At 65.9% G+C, this 16,279-nt stretch overlaps 15 pseudogenes; all 15 read right to left on the minus strand.

The window, feature by feature from the left end:
- Nucleotides 1-3: 3 nt before the first annotated feature.
- Nucleotides 4-122, minus strand: LOC130705244 (5S ribosomal RNA; annotated as a pseudogene).
- A 909-nt stretch (nt 123-1,031) lies between these two features.
- Nucleotides 1,032-1,150, minus strand: LOC130705133 (5S ribosomal RNA; annotated as a pseudogene).
- A 910-nt stretch (nt 1,151-2,060) lies between these two features.
- On the minus strand, nt 2,061-2,179 carry LOC130705335 (5S ribosomal RNA; annotated as a pseudogene).
- Nucleotides 2,180-3,088: 909 nt separating this feature from the next.
- Nucleotides 3,089-3,207, minus strand: LOC130705213 (5S ribosomal RNA; annotated as a pseudogene).
- Nucleotides 3,208-4,115: 908 nt separating this feature from the next.
- On the minus strand, nt 4,116-4,234 carry LOC130705257 (5S ribosomal RNA; annotated as a pseudogene).
- A 910-nt stretch (nt 4,235-5,144) lies between these two features.
- Nucleotides 5,145-5,263, minus strand: LOC130705267 (5S ribosomal RNA; annotated as a pseudogene).
- A 909-nt stretch (nt 5,264-6,172) lies between these two features.
- LOC130705255 (5S ribosomal RNA) lies at nt 6,173-6,291 on the minus strand (annotated as a pseudogene).
- Nucleotides 6,292-7,201: 910 nt separating this feature from the next.
- Nucleotides 7,202-7,320, minus strand: LOC130705287 (5S ribosomal RNA; annotated as a pseudogene).
- Nucleotides 7,321-8,227: 907 nt separating this feature from the next.
- Nucleotides 8,228-8,346, minus strand: LOC130705237 (5S ribosomal RNA; annotated as a pseudogene).
- Nucleotides 8,347-9,256: 910 nt separating this feature from the next.
- On the minus strand, nt 9,257-9,375 carry LOC130705467 (5S ribosomal RNA; annotated as a pseudogene).
- Nucleotides 9,376-10,285: 910 nt separating this feature from the next.
- LOC130705276 (5S ribosomal RNA) lies at nt 10,286-10,404 on the minus strand (annotated as a pseudogene).
- A 908-nt stretch (nt 10,405-11,312) lies between these two features.
- On the minus strand, nt 11,313-11,431 carry LOC130705084 (5S ribosomal RNA; annotated as a pseudogene).
- Nucleotides 11,432-12,341: 910 nt separating this feature from the next.
- Nucleotides 12,342-12,460, minus strand: LOC130705271 (5S ribosomal RNA; annotated as a pseudogene).
- Nucleotides 12,461-13,370: 910 nt separating this feature from the next.
- Nucleotides 13,371-13,489, minus strand: LOC130705250 (5S ribosomal RNA; annotated as a pseudogene).
- Nucleotides 13,490-15,414: 1,925 nt separating this feature from the next.
- On the minus strand, nt 15,415-15,533 carry LOC130705479 (5S ribosomal RNA; annotated as a pseudogene).
- Between the last annotated feature and the right edge of the window lie 746 nt (nt 15,534-16,279).

The raw sequence follows: 16,279 nt of genomic DNA on the forward strand, positions 1-16,279 counted from the left end.
AAAAGCCTACAGCACCCGGTATTCCCATGTAGTCTCCCATCCAAGTACTAACCAGGCCCGACCCTGCTTAGCTTCCAGGATCAGACGAGATGGGGCGCGTTCAGGGTGGTATGGCCGTAGAAGGCAGCGGGGGCCACGGGGTGACTCTTGAGGCTCAGCTTCGCTGGTGCTGGGGCTTGCCGACAGCCCGGTAGCCAACCCTCTCCAGCACTGCCCAGCCGCCCACCAAGGCAGGCGACAGGAGGCCTCGGGGACCCGGGGTTGGCAGACTCGTGGGTGACCTCGCAGCTCAGGTCAGGCGGGACCCTCCAGGACCATAGGCGCTTGGCCCTCTGCCCCAGATCCCGCTTGACGCTCACAACGACGTGGCCCCAGGGGCTTAAGGGCCCGTGGCCCGCGGTCCCTTGGGCATTGGCCACCCTGTCTGCCCTCACAGTTCTAGGCGAAGCCCGGCCGCGGACGGGCCGGCCCTCCTGCCCAACGGCAGTTGGTCTGAAGCCACTGGGAGCCACCTTTGAGTCGGCACGACCCCTTAGACCCAACAAGGCCACCCTTTCCCCCACGCCAACTGCCGAGCAAAGTTCCCTGCGCCTGGTGACCGGCCGGCCCGGAGAACCGGTCTGGCCTACGACCCCACTCCCGCCCCCTGCCATGGTGAAACGGTGGAGGGTGGGCTTTTTCTGGAGGGAGCTGTGGAGAGACACACGGGCAGACAGGTGGCTGCGGCGCAGTTGGGCGCTGGTGTGGTCGGCCAGGGGCAGGTCCAGGGCCTCGCGGGCCTCACAATTTTCACCCGGGCCTGCGGCGGAGTCTGGGTGCGGGCCGGCCACCCCGGGAGAGGGTGGGGTGTGGCTGCCTTCCAGCGCCTCCTTCTGGCGGCATGTCCAGCCAGACGGGCGGGCTGGGCCCCCTCCAGCGCACGCTGTGTTGGGATAGGCTTGAGTAGATGAGGCCTGCAGGCATGCCCGGTGGGAGCAGAGGAAGCCTCGAGCACCGGCGACTACAAGAAAAGGCAGATCGGGAGGCAAAAAATACTCCAGCCTCTAGTATTCCCTGGTGGTCTCCCATCCAGGTAGTAAACAGAGCCGACCCTGCTTAGCTTCCGAGATCAGACGAGATGAGGTGCGTTTAGGGTGGTATGGCCGTAGAAGGCAGCAGGGGCCACGGGGTGCCTCTTGAGGCTCAGCTTAGCTGGTGCTGGCGAATTACCGCCAGTCCGGCGACCAGCCCTCTGCAGCACGGCCCTGCGGCCCACCCAGGTAGGTGACAGCAGGCCTCGGGGACCGGGGTTGGTGGAGTCTTGGACGACCTCGCAGCTCAGTTCTGGCGGGAACATCCAGGCACATAGGCGCTTGACGAACCGCCCCAGATCCCGCTCGACGCTCACAAAGACGTGGCTCCGAAGGCTTAAGGGCCCGTGGTCCACGGTCCCTTGGGCATTCCCAAACCTGTCCACCCACGCAGTAGTAGGTGCAGTCCAGCCGCGGCTGGGCCGGCCCTCCTGCCTGAGGGCAGGTAGCCCAAAGCCACTGGGAGCCACCATTGATGCGGCACGGCCCATTGGACCCAGCAAGGCCACCCTTGCCCCCACGCCACCCACTGAGCACTGTTCCCAGCGCATGGTGGCCGGCCGGCTCGGAAAACCGGACCCGGCCCACGACCTCGCTCCCGCACCCAGCCATGGCGAAACAGCGGAGGGTGGGCTTTTTCCGGAGGGAGCTGTGGAGAGACACACAGGCAGACAGGTGGCTGCGGCGCGGATGGGCGCTGGCGGTGGTGGTCAGGTGCAGGACGAGGGCTTCGCGTGCCTCACGGCTGTCACCCGGGCCTGCGGGGGAGTCTGGGTCTGGGCCAGCCACCCCGAGAGCGGCTGGGGTGTGGCTGCCTAACAGGGCCGACTTCTGGCCGCATGTCCAGCCAGTGCGGCTGGGGGCGCCCATTCCGGCGCACGCTGTGTTGGGAGGGGCCTGAGGAGGTGAGGCCTGCGGCGGTGCCCGGCAGGGGAGGAGCCGGCCTCGGCCACGGGCGACTAAAGGAGAAGGTGGTGTGGGAGGGAAAAAAGCCTACAGCACCCGGTATTCCCATGTAGTCTCCCATCCAAGTATTAACCAGGCCTGATCCTGCTTAGCTTGTGAGATCAGATGAGATGGGATGCGCTCAGGGTTGTATGGCCGTAGAAGGCAGCGGGGGCCACGTGGTGCCTCTTGAGGCTCAGCTTCGTTGGTGCTGGTGACTTATCGCCATGCTGGTGGCCAGCCCTCTCCTGCACGGCCCTGCTGCCTGCCCAGGCAGCCGACAGGAGGCCTCGGGGACACGGAGGTGGCAGAGTCTTGGGCGACCTTGCAGCCCAGTTCTTGCGGGAACCTCCAGACCCGTAGGCGCTTGAGGCTCCGCCCCAGATCCCACTCGATGCTCACAAGGACGTGGCCTCTGAGGCTGGAGGGCCAGTGGCCTGCTGTCCTTTTGGCATTCCCCACTGTGTCCACCCACTCAGTGCTAGGCGCAGCCCGGCTAAGGCCGGGCCGGCCTTCCTGCCTGACGGCAGTGGGCCCAAAGCCAGTGGGAGCCACCATTGGGCTGCCACGGCCCCTTAGCCCCAGCAAAGCCACCCTTGCACCCACGCCAAAATCCACGCACCGTTCCGGGTACTGGAGGTCAGCTGAACTGGAGAACTGGTCACGGCCCACGACCCCACTCCCGCCCCCTGCCATGGTGAAACGGTGGAGGCTGGGCTTTTCTGGAGGGAGCTGTGGAGAGCCACACGGGCAGACAGGTGGCTGCGGCGCGGATGGGCGCTGCTGGGGTCGGCCAGGGGCAGGACCAGGGCCTCGCGGGCCTCACGATCTTCACCCGGGCCTACAGCGGACTCTGGGTCTGGGCCGGCCACCCCGGGAGAGGGTGGGGTGTGGCTGCCTTCCAGGGCCTCCTTCTGGTGGCATGTCCAGCCAGACGGGCGGGCTGGGCCCCCTCCAGCGCACGATGTGTTGGGAGAGGCTTGAGTAAATGAGGCCTGAAGTTGTGCCCGGCAGGAACAGAGGAAGCCTCGAGCACCGGCGACTACAAGAAAAGGCAAATCGGGAGGTAAAAAATACTACAGCATCTAGTATTCCCAGGTGGTCTCCCATCCAGGTAGTAAACAGAGCCGACCCTGCTTAGCTTCCAAGACCAGACGAGATGAGGTGCGTTTAGGGTGGTAAGGCCGTAGAAGGCAGCAGGCGCCACGGGGTGCCTCTTGAGGCTCAGCTTCGCTGGTGCTGGGGCTTGCCGACTGCCCGGTAGCCAACCCTCTCCAGCACGGCACAGCCGCCGCCAAGGCAGGTGACAGGAGTCCTCGGGGACCCGGGGTTGGCAGACTCGTGGGTGACCTCGCAGCTCAGGTCAGGCGGGACCCTCCAGGCCCATAGGCGCTTGGCCCTCCGCCCCAGATCCCGCTTGACGCTCACAACGACGTGGCCCCGGGGTCTTAAGGGCCCGTGGCCCGCGGTCCCTTGGGCATTGGCCACCCTGTCTGCCCACACAGTTCTAGGCGAAGCACGGCCGTGGCCGGGCCGGCCCTCCTGCCCGACGGCAGTTGGTCTGAAGCCACTGGGAGCCACCCTTGAGTCGGCACGACCCCTTAGACCCAACAAGGCCACCCTTTCCCCCACGACAACTGCCGAGCAAAGTTCCCTGCGCCTGGTGACCGGCCGGCCCAGAGAACCAGTCTGGCCCACGACCCCACTCCCGCCCCCTGCCATGGTGAAACGGTGGAGGCTGGGCTTTTTCTGGAGGGAGCTGTGGAGAGACACACGGGTAGACAGGTGGCTGCGGCGCGCATGGGCGCTGGTCGGGTCGGCCAGGGGCAGGTCGAGGGGCTCGCGGGCCTCACAATCTACACCCGGGCCTGCGGCAGAGTCTGGGTGCGGGACGGCCACCCCGGGAGTGGGTGGGGTGTGTCTGCCTTCCAGCGCCTCCTTCTGGCGGCATGTCCAGCCAGACGGGCAGGCTGGGCCCCCTCCAGCGCACGCTGTGTTGGGATAGGCTTGAGTAGATGAGGCCTGCAGGCATGTCCGGTGGGAGCAGAGGAAGCCTCGAGCACCGGCGACTACAAGAAAAGGCAGATCGGGAGGCAAAAAATACTCCAGCCTCTAGTATTCCCTGGTGGTCTCCCATCCAGGTAGTAAACAGAGCCGACCCTGCTTAGCTTCCGAGATCAGACGAGATGAGCTGCGTTTAGGGTGGTATGGCCGTAGAAGGCAGCAGGGGCCACGGGGTGCCTCTTGAGGCTCAGCTTAGCTGGTGCTGGAGAATTACCACCAATCCGGTGACCAGCCCTCTGCAGCAAGGCCCTCCGGCCCACCCAGGCAGGCGACAGCAGGCCTCGGGGTCCGGGGGTGGTGGAGTCTTGGACGACCTCGCAGCTCATTTCTGGCGGGAACATCCAGGCACATAGGCGCTTGGCGAACCGCCCCAGATCCCGCTCGATGCTCACAAAGACGTGGCTCCGAAGGCTTAAGGGCCCATGGTCCACGGTCCCTTGGGCATTCCCAACACTGTCCACCCTCGCAGTAGTAGGTGCAGTCCAGCCGCGGCTGGGCCGGCCCTCCTGCCTGACGACAGGTAGCCCAAAGCCACTGGGAGCCACCATTGATGTGGCACGGCCCATTGGAACCAGCAAGACCACCCTTGCCCGCACGCCACCCACTGAGCACTGTTCCCAGCGCATGGTGGCCGGCCGGCCCGGAGAACCGGACCCGGCCCACGACCACGCTCTCGCACCCGGCCATGGCGAAGCAGCGGAGGGTGGGCTTTTTCCGGAGAGAGCTGTGGAGAGACACACAGGCAGATAGGTGGCTGCGACATGGATGGGCGCTGGCGGAGGTGGCCAGGTGCAGGACGAGGGCTTCGCGTGCCTCACGGCTGTCACCCGGGCCTGCGGTGGAGTATGGGTCCAGGCCAGCCACCCCGGGATCGGCTGGGGTGCGGCTGCCTAACAGGGCCTCCTTCTGGCCGCATGTCCAGCCAGTGCGGCTGGGGGTGCCCCTTCCGGCGCACACTGTGTCGGGAGGGGCCTGAGGAGGTGAGGCCTGCGGCGGTGCCCGGCAGGGGAGGAGCCGGCCTCGGACACGGGCGACTAAAGGAGAAGGTGGTGCGGGAGGGAAAAAAGCCTACAGCACCCGGTATTCCCATGTAGTCTCCCATCCAAGTACTAACCAGGCCCGATCCTGCTTAGCTTGTGAGATCAGATGAGATGGGATGCGCCCAGGGTTGTATGGCCATAGAAGGCAGCAGGGGCCATGGGGTGCCTCTTCAGGCTCAGATTGGCTGGTGCTGATGACTTACCGCCAGGCCGGTGACCAGCCCTCTCCTTCACAGGCCTGCGGCCTACCCAGGCAGGTGACAGGAGGCCTCGGGGACCTGGAGGTGGGAGAGTCTTGGGCGACCTTGCAGCCCAGTTCTTGCGGGAACCTCCAGACCCGTAGGCGCTTGAAACTCCGCCCCAGATCCCACTCGATGCTCACAAGAAAATAGCCTCTGAGGCTGGAGGGCCAGTGGCCTGCTGTCCTTTGGCATTCCCCGCTGTGTCCACCCACGCAGTGCTAGGCGCAGCCCGGCTAAGGCCGGGCCGGCCCTCCTGCCCGACGGCAGTGGGCCCAAAGCCAGTGGGAGCCACCATTGGGCCTCCACGGCCCCTTAGTCCCAGCAAAGCCACCCTTGCACCCAGGCCAAAATCCACGCACCGTTCCGGGTACTGGAGGTCAGCTGACCTGGAGAACTGGTCACGGCCCACGACCCCGCTCCCGCCTCCAGGCGTGGTGAAATGGCAGAGGGTGGGCTTTTTCTGGAGGGAACTGTATAGAGACACACGGGCCGATAGGTGGCTGCTGCGTGGATGGGCGCTGGTGGGGGTGGCCAGGTGTAGGTCGACGGCCTCATGGGCCTTACGGCCTTCACCCGGGCCTGCGGCGCAGTCTGGGTGAGGGCCAGCCACCCCGGGAGCAGCTGGTTTATGGCTATCTTCCAGGGCCGCCTTCTGGCCGCAAGTCCCGCCAGACCAGCTGGGAGCGCACCCTCCAGAGCACACTGTGTTGGGAGGGGCCTGAGGAGGTGAGGCCTGCAGCGGTGTCTGGCAGAGGCGGAGGCGACCTCAGCCGTGGGCGACTAAAGGAGAATTTATAGTGGGAGGCAAAGAAGCCTACAGCACCCGGTATTCCCATGTGGTCTCCCATCCAAGTACTAACCAGGCCCGACCCTGCTTAGCTTCCAGGATCAAACGAGATGGGGCACGTTCAGGGTGGTATGGCCGTAGAAGGCAGTGGGGGCCACGGGGTGACTCTTGAGGCTCAGCTTCGTTGGTGCTGGTGACTTATCGCCAGGCCGGTGGCCAGCCGTCTCCTGCACAGCCCTGCTGCCTGCCCAGGCAGGCGACAGGAGGCCTCGGGGACACGGAGGTGGCAGAGTCTTGGGCGACCTTGCAGCCCAGTTCTTGTGGGAACCTCCAGACCCGTAGGCGCTTGAGGCTCCGCCCCAGATCCCGCTCGATGCTCACAAGGACGTGGCCTCTGAGGCTGGAGGGCCAGTGGCCTGCTGTCCTTTTGGCATTCCCCACTGTGTCCACCCACGCAGTGCTAGGCGCAGCCCGGCTAAGGCCGGGCCGGCCCTCCTGCCCGACGGCAGTGGGCCCAAAGCCAGTGGGAGCCACCATTGGGCCTCCACGGCCCCTTAGTCCCAGCAAAGCCAACCTTGCACCCACGCCAAAATCCACGCACCGTTCCGGGTACTGGAGGTCAGCTGACCTGGAGAACTGGTCACGGCCCACGACCCCGCTCCCGCCTCCAGGCGTGGTGAAATGGCAGAGGGTGGGCTTTTTCTGGAGGGAGCTGTATAAAGACACACGGGCAGATAGGTGGCTGTGGCGTGGATGGGCGCTGGTGGGGGTGGCCAGGTGTAGGTCGACGGCCTCATGGGCCTTTAGGCCTTCACCCAGGCCTGCGGCGCAGTCTGGGTGAGGGCCAGCCACCCCGGGAGCAGCTGGTTTATAGCTATCTTCCAGGGCCGCCTTCTGGCCGCATGTCCAGCCAGACCGGCGGGGAGCGCACCCTCCAGAGCACACTGTGTTGGGAGGGGCCTGAGGAGGTGAGGCCTGCAGCGGTGTCCGGCGGAGGCGGAGGCGACCTCAGCCGTGGGCGACTAAAGGAGAATTTATAGTGGGAGGCAAAAAAGCCTACAGCACCCGGTATTCCCATGTGGTCTCCCATCCACGTACTAACCAGGCCCGACCCTGCTTAGCTTCCAGGATCAGAGGAGATGGGGCGCGTTCAGGGTGGTATGGCCGTAGAAGGCAGCGGGGGCCACGGGGTGACTCTTGAGGCTCAGCTTCGCTGGTGCTGGGGCTTGCCGACAGCCCGGCAGCCAACCCTCTCCAGCACGGCACGGCCGCCGCCAAGGCAGGTGACAGGAGTCCTCGGGGACCCGGGGTTGGCAGACTCGTGGGTGACCTCCAGCTCAGGTCAGGCGGGACCCTCCAGGCCTATAGGCGCTTGGCCCTCCGCCCCAGATCCCGCTTGACGCTCACAGCGACGTGGCCCCGGGGACTTAAGGGCCCGTGGCCCGCGGTCCCTTGGGCATTGGCCACCCTGTCTGCCCACACAGTTCTAGGCGAAGCCCGGCCGCGGCCGGGCCGGCCCTCCTGCCCGACAGCAGTTGGTCTGAAGCCACTGGGAGCCACCCTTGAGTCGGCACGACCCCTTAGACCAAACAAGGCCACCCTTTCCCCCACAACAACTGCCGAGCAAAGTTCCCTGCGCCTGGTGACCAGCCGGCCTGGAGAACCGGTCCGGCCAACGACCCCACTCCCGCCCCCTGCCATGGTGAAACGGTGGAGGCTGGGCTTTTTCTGGAGGGAGCTGTGGAGAGACACACGGGCAGACAGGTGGCTGCGGCGCGGATGGGCGCTGGTGGGGTCGGCCAGGGGCAGGTCGTGGGGCTCGCGGGCCTCACAATCTTCACCCGGGCCTGCGGCGGAGTCTGGGTGCGGGCGGGCCACCCCAGGAGAGGGTGGGATGTGGCTGCCTTCCAGCGCCTCCTTCTGGCGGCATGTCCAGCCAGACGAGCGGGCTGTGCCCCCTCCAGCGCACGCTGTGTTGGGATAGGCTTGAGTAGATGAGGCCTGCAGGCATGCCCGGTGGGAGCAGAGGAAGCCTCGAGCACCGGCGACTACAAGAAAAGGCAGATCGGGAGGCAAAAAATACTACAGCATCTAGTATTCCCAGGTGGTCTCCCATCCAGGTAGTAAACAGAGCCGACCCTGCTTAGCTTCCGAGATCAGACGAGTTGAGGTGCGCTTAGGGAGGTATGGCTGTAGAAGGCAGCGGGGGCCACGGGGTGCCTCTTGAGGCTCAGCTTAGCTGGTGCTGGCGAATTACTGCCAGTCCGGCGACCAGCCCTCTGCAGCAAGGCCCTGTGGCCCACCCAGGCTGGCGACAGCACGCCTCGGGGACCGGGGTTGGTGGAGTCTTGGACGACCTCGCAGCTCAGTTCTGGCGGGAACATCCAGGCACATAGGCGCTTGACGAACCGCCCCAGATCCCGCTCGACGCTCACAAAGACGTGGCTCCGAAGGCTTAAGGGCCCGTGGTCCACGGTCCCTTGGGCATTCCCAACCCTGTCCACCCACACAGTAGTAGGTGCAGTCCAGCCGCGGCTGGGCCGGCCCTCCTGCCTGAGGGCAGGTAGCCCAAAGCCACTGGGAGCCACCATTGATGCGGCACGGCCCATTGGACCCAGCAAGGCTACCCTTGCCCCCACGCCACCCACTGAGCACTGTTCCCAGCGCATGGTGGCCGGCCGGCTCGGAAAACCGGACCCGGCCCACGACCTCGCTCCCGCACCCAGCCATGGCGAAACAGCGGAGGGTTGGCTTTTTCCGGAGGGAGCTGTGGAGAGACACACAGGCAGACAGGTGGCTGCGGCGCGGATGGGCGCTGGCGGAGGTGGTCAGGTGCAGGACGAGGGCTTCGCGTGCCTCACGGCTGTCACCCGGGCCTGCGGTGGAGTCTGGGTCTGGGCCAGCCACCTCGAGAGCGGCTGGGGTGTGACTGCCTAACAGGGCCGACTTCTGGCCGCATGTCCAGCCAGTGCGGCTGGGGGCGCCCATTCCGGCGCACGCTGTGTTGGGAGGGGCCTGAGGAGGTGAGGCCTGCGGCGGTGCCCGGCAGGGGAGGAGCCGGCCTCGGCCACGAGCGACTAAAGGAGAAGGTGGTGCGGGAGGGAAAAAAGCCTACAGCACCCGGTATTCCCATGTAGTCTCCCATCCAAGTACTAACCAGGCCTGATCCTGCTTAGCTTGTGAGATCAGATGAGATGGGATGCGCTCAGTTTTGTATGGCCATAGAAGGCAGCGGGGGCCACGGGGTGCCTCTTGAGGCTCAGCTTCGTTGGTGCTGGTGACTTATCGCCAGGCCGGTGGCCAACCCTCTCCTGCACGGCCCTGCTGCCTGCCCAGGCAGGCGACAGGAGGCCTCGGGGACACGGAGGTGGCAGAGTCTTGGGCAACCTTGCAGCCCAGTTCTTGCGGGAACCTCCAGACCCGTAGGCGCTTGAGGCTCCGCCCCAGATCCCGCTCGATGCTCACAAGGACGTGGCCTCTGAGGCTGGACGGCCGGTGGCCTGCTGTCCTTTTGGCATTCCCCACTGTGTCCAGCCACGCAGTGCTAGGCGCAGCCCGGCTAAGGCCGGGCCGGCCCTCCTGCCCGACGGCAGTGGGCCCAAAGCCAGTGGGAGCCACCATTGGGCCGCCACGGCCCCTTAGCCCCAGCAAAGCCACCCTTGCACCCACGCCAAAATCCACGCACCGTTCCGGGTACTGGAGGTCAGCTGACCTGGAGAACTGGTCACGGCCCACGACCCCGCTCCCGCCTCCAGGCGTGGTGAAATGGCAGAGGGTGGGCTTTTTCTGGAGGGAGCTGTATAGAGACACACGGGCAGATAGGTGGCTGTGGCGTGGATGGGCGCTGGTGGGGGTGGCCAGGTGTAGGTCGACGGCCTCATGGGCCTTACGGCCTTCACCCGGGCCTGCGGCGCAGTCTGGGTGAGGGACAGCCACCCCGGGAGCAGCTGGTTTATGGCTATCTTCCAGGGCCGCCTTCTGGCCGCATGTCCAGCCAGACCGGCGGGGAGCGCACCCTCCAGAGCACACTGTGTTGGGAGGGGCCTGAGGAGGTGAGGCCTGCAGCGGTGTCCGGCGGAGGCGGAGGCGACCTCAGCCGTGGGCGACTAAAGGAGAATTTATAGTGGGAGGCAAAAAAGCTTACAGCACCCGGTATTCCCATGTGGTCTCCCATCCAAGTACTAACCAGGCCCGACCCTGCTTAGCTTCCAGGATCAGACGAGATGGGGCGCGTTCAGGGTGGTATGGCCGTAGAAGGCAGCAGGGGCCACGGGGTGACTCTTGAGGCTCAGCTTCGCTGGTGCTGGGGCTTGCCGACAGCCCGGTAGCCAACCCTCTCCAGCACTGCCCAGCCGCCCACCAAGGCAGGAGACAGGAGGCCTCGGGGACCCGGGGTTGGCAGACTCGTGGGTAACCTCGCAGCTCAGGTCAGGCGGGACCATCCAGGCCCATAGGCGCTTGGCCCTCCGCCCCAGATCCCGCTTGACGCTCACAACGACGTGGCCCCAGGGACTTAAGGGCCCGTGGCCCGCGGTCCCTTGGGCATTGGCCACCCTGTCTGCCCACACAGTTCTACGCGAAGCACGGCCGCGGACGGGCCGGCCCTCCTGCCCGACGGCAGTTGGTCTGAAGCCACTGGGAGCCACCCTTGAGTCAGCACGACCCCTTAGACCCAACAAGGCCACCCTTTCCCCCACAACAACTGCCGAGCAAAGTTCCCTGCGCCTATGACCGGCCGGCCCGGAGAACCGGTCTGGCCCACGACCCCACTCCCGCCCCCTGCCATGGTGAAACGGTGGAGGCTGGGCTTTTTCTGGAGGGAGCTGTGGAGAGACACACGGGCAGACAGGTGGCTGCGGCGCGGATGGGCGCTGGTGGGGTCGGCCAGGGGCAGGTCCAGGGCCTGGCGGGCCTCACAATTTTCACCCGGGCCTGCGGCGGAGTCTGAGTCCAGGCCGGCCACCCCAGGAGAGGGTGGGGTGTGGCTGCCTTCCAGCGCCTCCTTCTGGCGGCATGTCCAGCCAGACGGGCGGGCTGGGCCCCCTCCAGCGCACGCTGTGTTGGGATAGGCTTGAGTAGATGAGGCCTGCAGGCATGCCCGGCGGGAGCAGAGGAAGCCTCGAGCACCGGCGACTACAAGAAAAGGCAGATCGGGAGGCAAAAAATACTACAGCATCTAGTATTCCCAGGTGGTCTCCCATCCAGGTAGTAAACATACCCGACCCTGCTTAGCTTCCGAGATCAGACGAGATGAGGTGCGTTTAGGGTGGTATGGCCGTAGAAGGCAGCAGGGGCCACGGGGTGCCTCTTGAGTCTCAGCTTAGCTTGTGCTGGCGAATTACCACCAGTCCGGCGACCAGCCCTCTGCAGCACGACCCTGCGGCCCACCCAGGCAGGCGACAACAGGCCTCGGGGACCGGCGTTGGTGGAGTCTTAGACGACCTCGCAGCTCAGTTCTGGCGGGAACATCCAGGCACATAGGCGCTTGGCGAACCGCACCAGATCCCGCTCGACGCTCACAAAGACGTGGCTCCGAAGGCTTAAGGGCCCGTGGTCCACGGTCCCTTGGGCATTTCCAACCCTGTCCACCCACGCAGGAGTAGGTGCAGTCCAGCCGCGGCTGGGCCGGCCCTCCTGCCTGAGGGCAGGTAGCCCAAAGCCACTGGGAGCCACCATTGATGCGGCACGGCCCATTGGACAGAGCAAGGCCACCCTTGCCCCCACGCCACCCACTGAGCACTGTTCCCAGCGCATGGTGGCCGGCCGGCCCGGAAAACCGGACCCGGCCCACGACCTCGCTCCCGCACCCAGCCATGGCGAAACAGCGGAGGGTGGGCTTTTTCCGGAGGGAGCTGTGGAGAGACACACAGGCAGACAGGTGGCTGCGGCGCGGATGGGCGCTGGCGGAGGTGGTCAGGTGCAGGACGAGGGCTTCGCGTGCCTCACGGCTGTCACCCGGGCCTGCGGTGGAGTCTGGGTCTGGGCCAGCCACCCCGAGAGCGGCTGGGGTGTGGCTGCCTAACAGGGCCGACTTCTGGCCGCATATCCAGCCAGTGCGGCTGGGGGCGCCCATTCCGGCGCACGCTGTGTTGGGAGGGGCCTGAGGAGGTGAGGCCTGCGGCGGTGCCCGGCAGGGGAGGAGCCGGCCTCGGCCACGGGCGACTAAAGGAGAAGGTGGTGTGGGAGGGAAAAAAGCCTACAGCACCCGGTATTCCCATGTAGTCTCCCATCCAAGTACTAACCAGGCCTGATCCTGCTTAGCTTGTGAGATCAGATGAGATGGGATGTGCTCAGGTTTGTATGGCCATAGAAGGCAGCGGGGGCCACGGGGTGCCTCTTGAGGCTCAGCTTCGTTGGTGCTGGTGACTTATCGCCAGGCCGGTGGCCAGCCCTCTCCTGCACGGCCCTGCTGCCTGCCCAGGCAGGCGACAGGAGGCCTCGGGGACACGGAGGTGGCAGAGTCTTAGGCGACCTTGCAGCCCAGTTCTTGCGGGAACCTCCAGACCCGTAGGCGCTTGAGACTCCGCCCCAGATCCCACTCGATGCTCACAAGGACGTGGCCTCTGAGGCTGGAGGGCCAGTGGCCTGCTGTCCTTTTGGCATTCCCCACCGTGTCCACTCACGCAGTGCTAGGCGCAGCCCGGCTAAGGCCGGGCCGGCCCTCCTGCCCAACGGCAGTTGGCCCAAAGCCAGTGGGAGCCACCATTGGGCCGCCACGGCCCCTTAGCCCCAGCAAAGCCACCCTTGCACCCACGCCAAAATCCACGCACCGTTCCGGGTACTGGAGGTCAGCTGACCTGGACAACTGGTCACGGCCCACGACCCCACTCCCGCCCCCTGCCATGGTGAAACGGTGGAGGCTGGGCTTTTTCTGGAGGGCGCTGTGGAGAGACACACGGGCAGACAGGTGGCTGCGGCGCGGATGGGCGCTGGTGGGGTCGGCCAGGGGCAGGACCAGGGCCTCGCGGGCCTCACGATCTTCACCCGGGCCTACAGCGGAGTCTGGGTCTGGGCCGGGCACCCCGGGAGAGGGTGGGGTGTGGCTGCCTTCCAGGGCCTCCTTCTGGCGGCATGTCCAGCCAGACGGGCGGGCTGGGCCCCCTCCAGCGCACGATGTGTTGGGAGAGGCTTGAGTAGATGAGGCCTGCAGTTGTGCCCGGCAGGAGCAGAGGAAGCCTCGAGCACCGGCGACTACAAGAAAAGGCAGATCGGGAGGCAAAAAATACTACAGCGTCTAGTATTCCCAGGTGGTCTCCCTTCCAGGTAGTAAACAGAGCCGACCCTGCTTAGCTTCCAAGACCAGATGAGATGAGTTGCGTTTAGGGTGGTATGGCCGTAGAAGGCAGTGGGGGCCACGAGGTGCCTCTTGAGGCTCAGCTTAGCTGGTGCTGGCGAATTACCGCCAGTCCGGCGACCAGCCCTCTGCAGCACGGCCCTGTGGCCCACCCACTCAGGCGACAGCAGGCCTCGGTGACCGGGGTTGGTGGAGTCTTGGACGACCTCGCAGCTCAGTTCTGGCGGGAACATCCAGGCACATAGGCGCTTGGCGAACCGCCCCAGATCCCGCACGACGCTCACAAAGAAGTGGCTCCGAAGGCTTAAGGGCCCGTTGTCCACGGTCCCTTGGGCATTCCCAACCCTGTCCACCCACGCAGTAGTAGGTGCAGTCCAGCCGCGACTGGGCCGGCCCTCCTGCCTGAGGGCAGGTAGCCCAAAGCCACTGGGAGCCACCATTGATGCGGCACGGCCCATTGGACCCAGCAAGGCCACCCTTGCCCCCACACCACCCACTGAGCACTGTTCCCAGCGCATGGTGGCCGGCCGGCCCGGAGAACCGGACCCGGCCCACGACCACGCTCTCGCACCCGGCCGTGGCGAAGCAGCGGAGGGTGGGCTTTTTCGGAGAGAGCTGTGGAGAGACACACAGGCAGACAGTTGGCTGCGGCATGGATGGGCGCTGGCGAAGGTGGCCATGTGCAGGACGAGGGCTTCGCGTGCCTCACGGCTGTCACCCGGGCCTGCGGTGGAGTATGGTTCCGGGCCAGCCACCCCGGGATCGGCTGGGGTGCGGCTGCCTAACAGGGCCTCCTTCTGGCCGCATGTCCAGCCAGTGCGGCTGGGGGCGCCCCTTCCGGCGCACACTGTGTCGGGAGGGGCCTGAGGAGGTGAGGCCTGCGGCGGTGCCCGGCAGGGGAGGAGCCGGCCTCGGCCACGGGCGACTAAAGGAGAAGGTGGTGCGGGAGGGAAAAAAGCCTACAGCACCCGGTATTCCCATGTAGTCTCCCATCCAAGTACTAACCAGGCCCGATCCTGCTTAGCTTGTGAGATCAGATGAGATGGGATGCGCTCAGGGTTCTATGGCCATAGAAGGCAGCGGGGGCCACGGGGTGCCTCTTGAGGCTCAGCTTCGTTGGTGCTGGTGACTTATCGCCAGGCCGGTGGCCAGCCCTCTCCTCCACGGCCCTGCTGCCTGCCCAGGCAGGCGACAGGAGGCCTCGGGGAGAGTCTTGGGTGACCTTGCAGCCCAGTTCTTGCGGGAACCTCCAGACCCGTAGGCGCTTGAGGCTCCGCCCCAGATCCCGCTCGATGCTCACAAGGACGTGGCCTCTGAGGCTGGAGGGCCAGTGGCCTGCTGTCCTTTTGGCATTCCCCACTGTGTCCACCCACGCAGTGCTAGGCGCAGCCCGGCTAAGGCCGGGCCGGCCCTCCTGCCCGACGGCAGTGGGCCCAAAGCCAGTGGGAGCCACCATTGGGCCGCCACGGCCCCTTAGCCCCAGCAAAGCCACCCTTGCACCCACGCCAAAACCCACACACCGTTCGGGGTACTGGAGGTCAGCTGACCTGGAGAACTGGTCAAGGCCCACGACCCCACTCCCGCCTCCAGGCGTGGTGAAATGGCAGAGGGTGGGCTTTTTCTGGAGGGAGCTGTATAGAGACACACGGGCAGATAGGTGGCTGTGGCGTGGATGGGCGCTGGTGGGGGTGGCCAGGTGTAGGTCGACGGCCTCATGGGCCTTACGGCCTTCACCCGGGCCTGCGGCGCAGTCTGGGTGAGGGCCAGCCACCCCGGGAGCGGCTGGTTTATGGCTATCTTCCAGGGCCGCCTTCTGGCCGCATGTCCAGCCAGACCGGCGGGGAGCGCACCCTCCAGAGCACACTGTGTTGGGAGGGGCCTGAGGAGGTGAGGCCTGCAGCGGTGTCCGGCGGAGGTGGAGGTGACCTTAGCCGTGGGCGACTAAAGGAGAATTTATAGTGGGAGGCAAAAAAGCCTACAGCACCTGGTATTCCCATGTGGTCTCCCATCCAAGTACTAAACAGGCCCGACCCTGCTTAGCTTCCAGGATCAGACGAGATGGGGCGCGTTCAGGTTTGTATGGCCGTAGAAGACAGTGTGGTCCACGGGGTGACTCTTGAGGCTCAGCTTCGCTGGTGCTGGGGCTTGCCGACAGCCCGGTAGCCAACCCTCTCCAGTACGGCACAGCCGCCACCAAGGCAGGTGACAGGAGTCCTCGGGGACCCGGGGTTGGCAGACTCGTGGGTGACCTCGCAGCTCAGGTCAGGCGGGACCCTCCAGGCCCATAGGCGCTTGGCCCTCCGCCCCAGATCCCGTTTGACGCTGACAACGACGTGGCCCCAGGGGCTTAAGGGCCCGTGGCCCGCGGTCCCTTGGACATTGGCCACCCTGTCTGCCCACACAGTTCTAGGCGAAGCCCGGCCGCGGCCGGGCCGGCCCTCCTGCCCGACGGCCGTTGGTCTGAAGCCACTGGGAGCCACCTTTGAGTCGGCACGACCCCTTAGACCCAACAAGGCCACCCTTTCCCCCCCACCAACTGCCGAGCAAAGTTCCCTGCGCCTGGTGACCGACCCGCCTGGAGAACCGGTCCGGCCCACGACCCCACTCCCGCCCCCTGCCATGGTGAAACGGTGGAGGCTGGGCTTTTTCTGGAGGGAGATGTGGAGAGACACACGGGCAGACAGGTGGCTGCGGCGCGCATGGGCGCTGGTGGGTTCGGCCAGGGGCAGGTCAAGGGGCTCGTGGGCCTCACAATCTTCACCCGGGCCTGCGGCGGAGTCTGGGTGCGTTCCGGCCACCCCGGGAGAGGGTGGGGTGTGGCGGCCTTCCAGCGCCTC

Source organism: Balaenoptera acutorostrata, chromosome 16 (genome assembly GCF_949987535.1).
Source record: "Balaenoptera acutorostrata chromosome 16, mBalAcu1.1, whole genome shotgun sequence".
NCBI lineage: Eukaryota > Metazoa > Chordata > Mammalia > Artiodactyla > Balaenopteridae > Balaenoptera > Balaenoptera acutorostrata.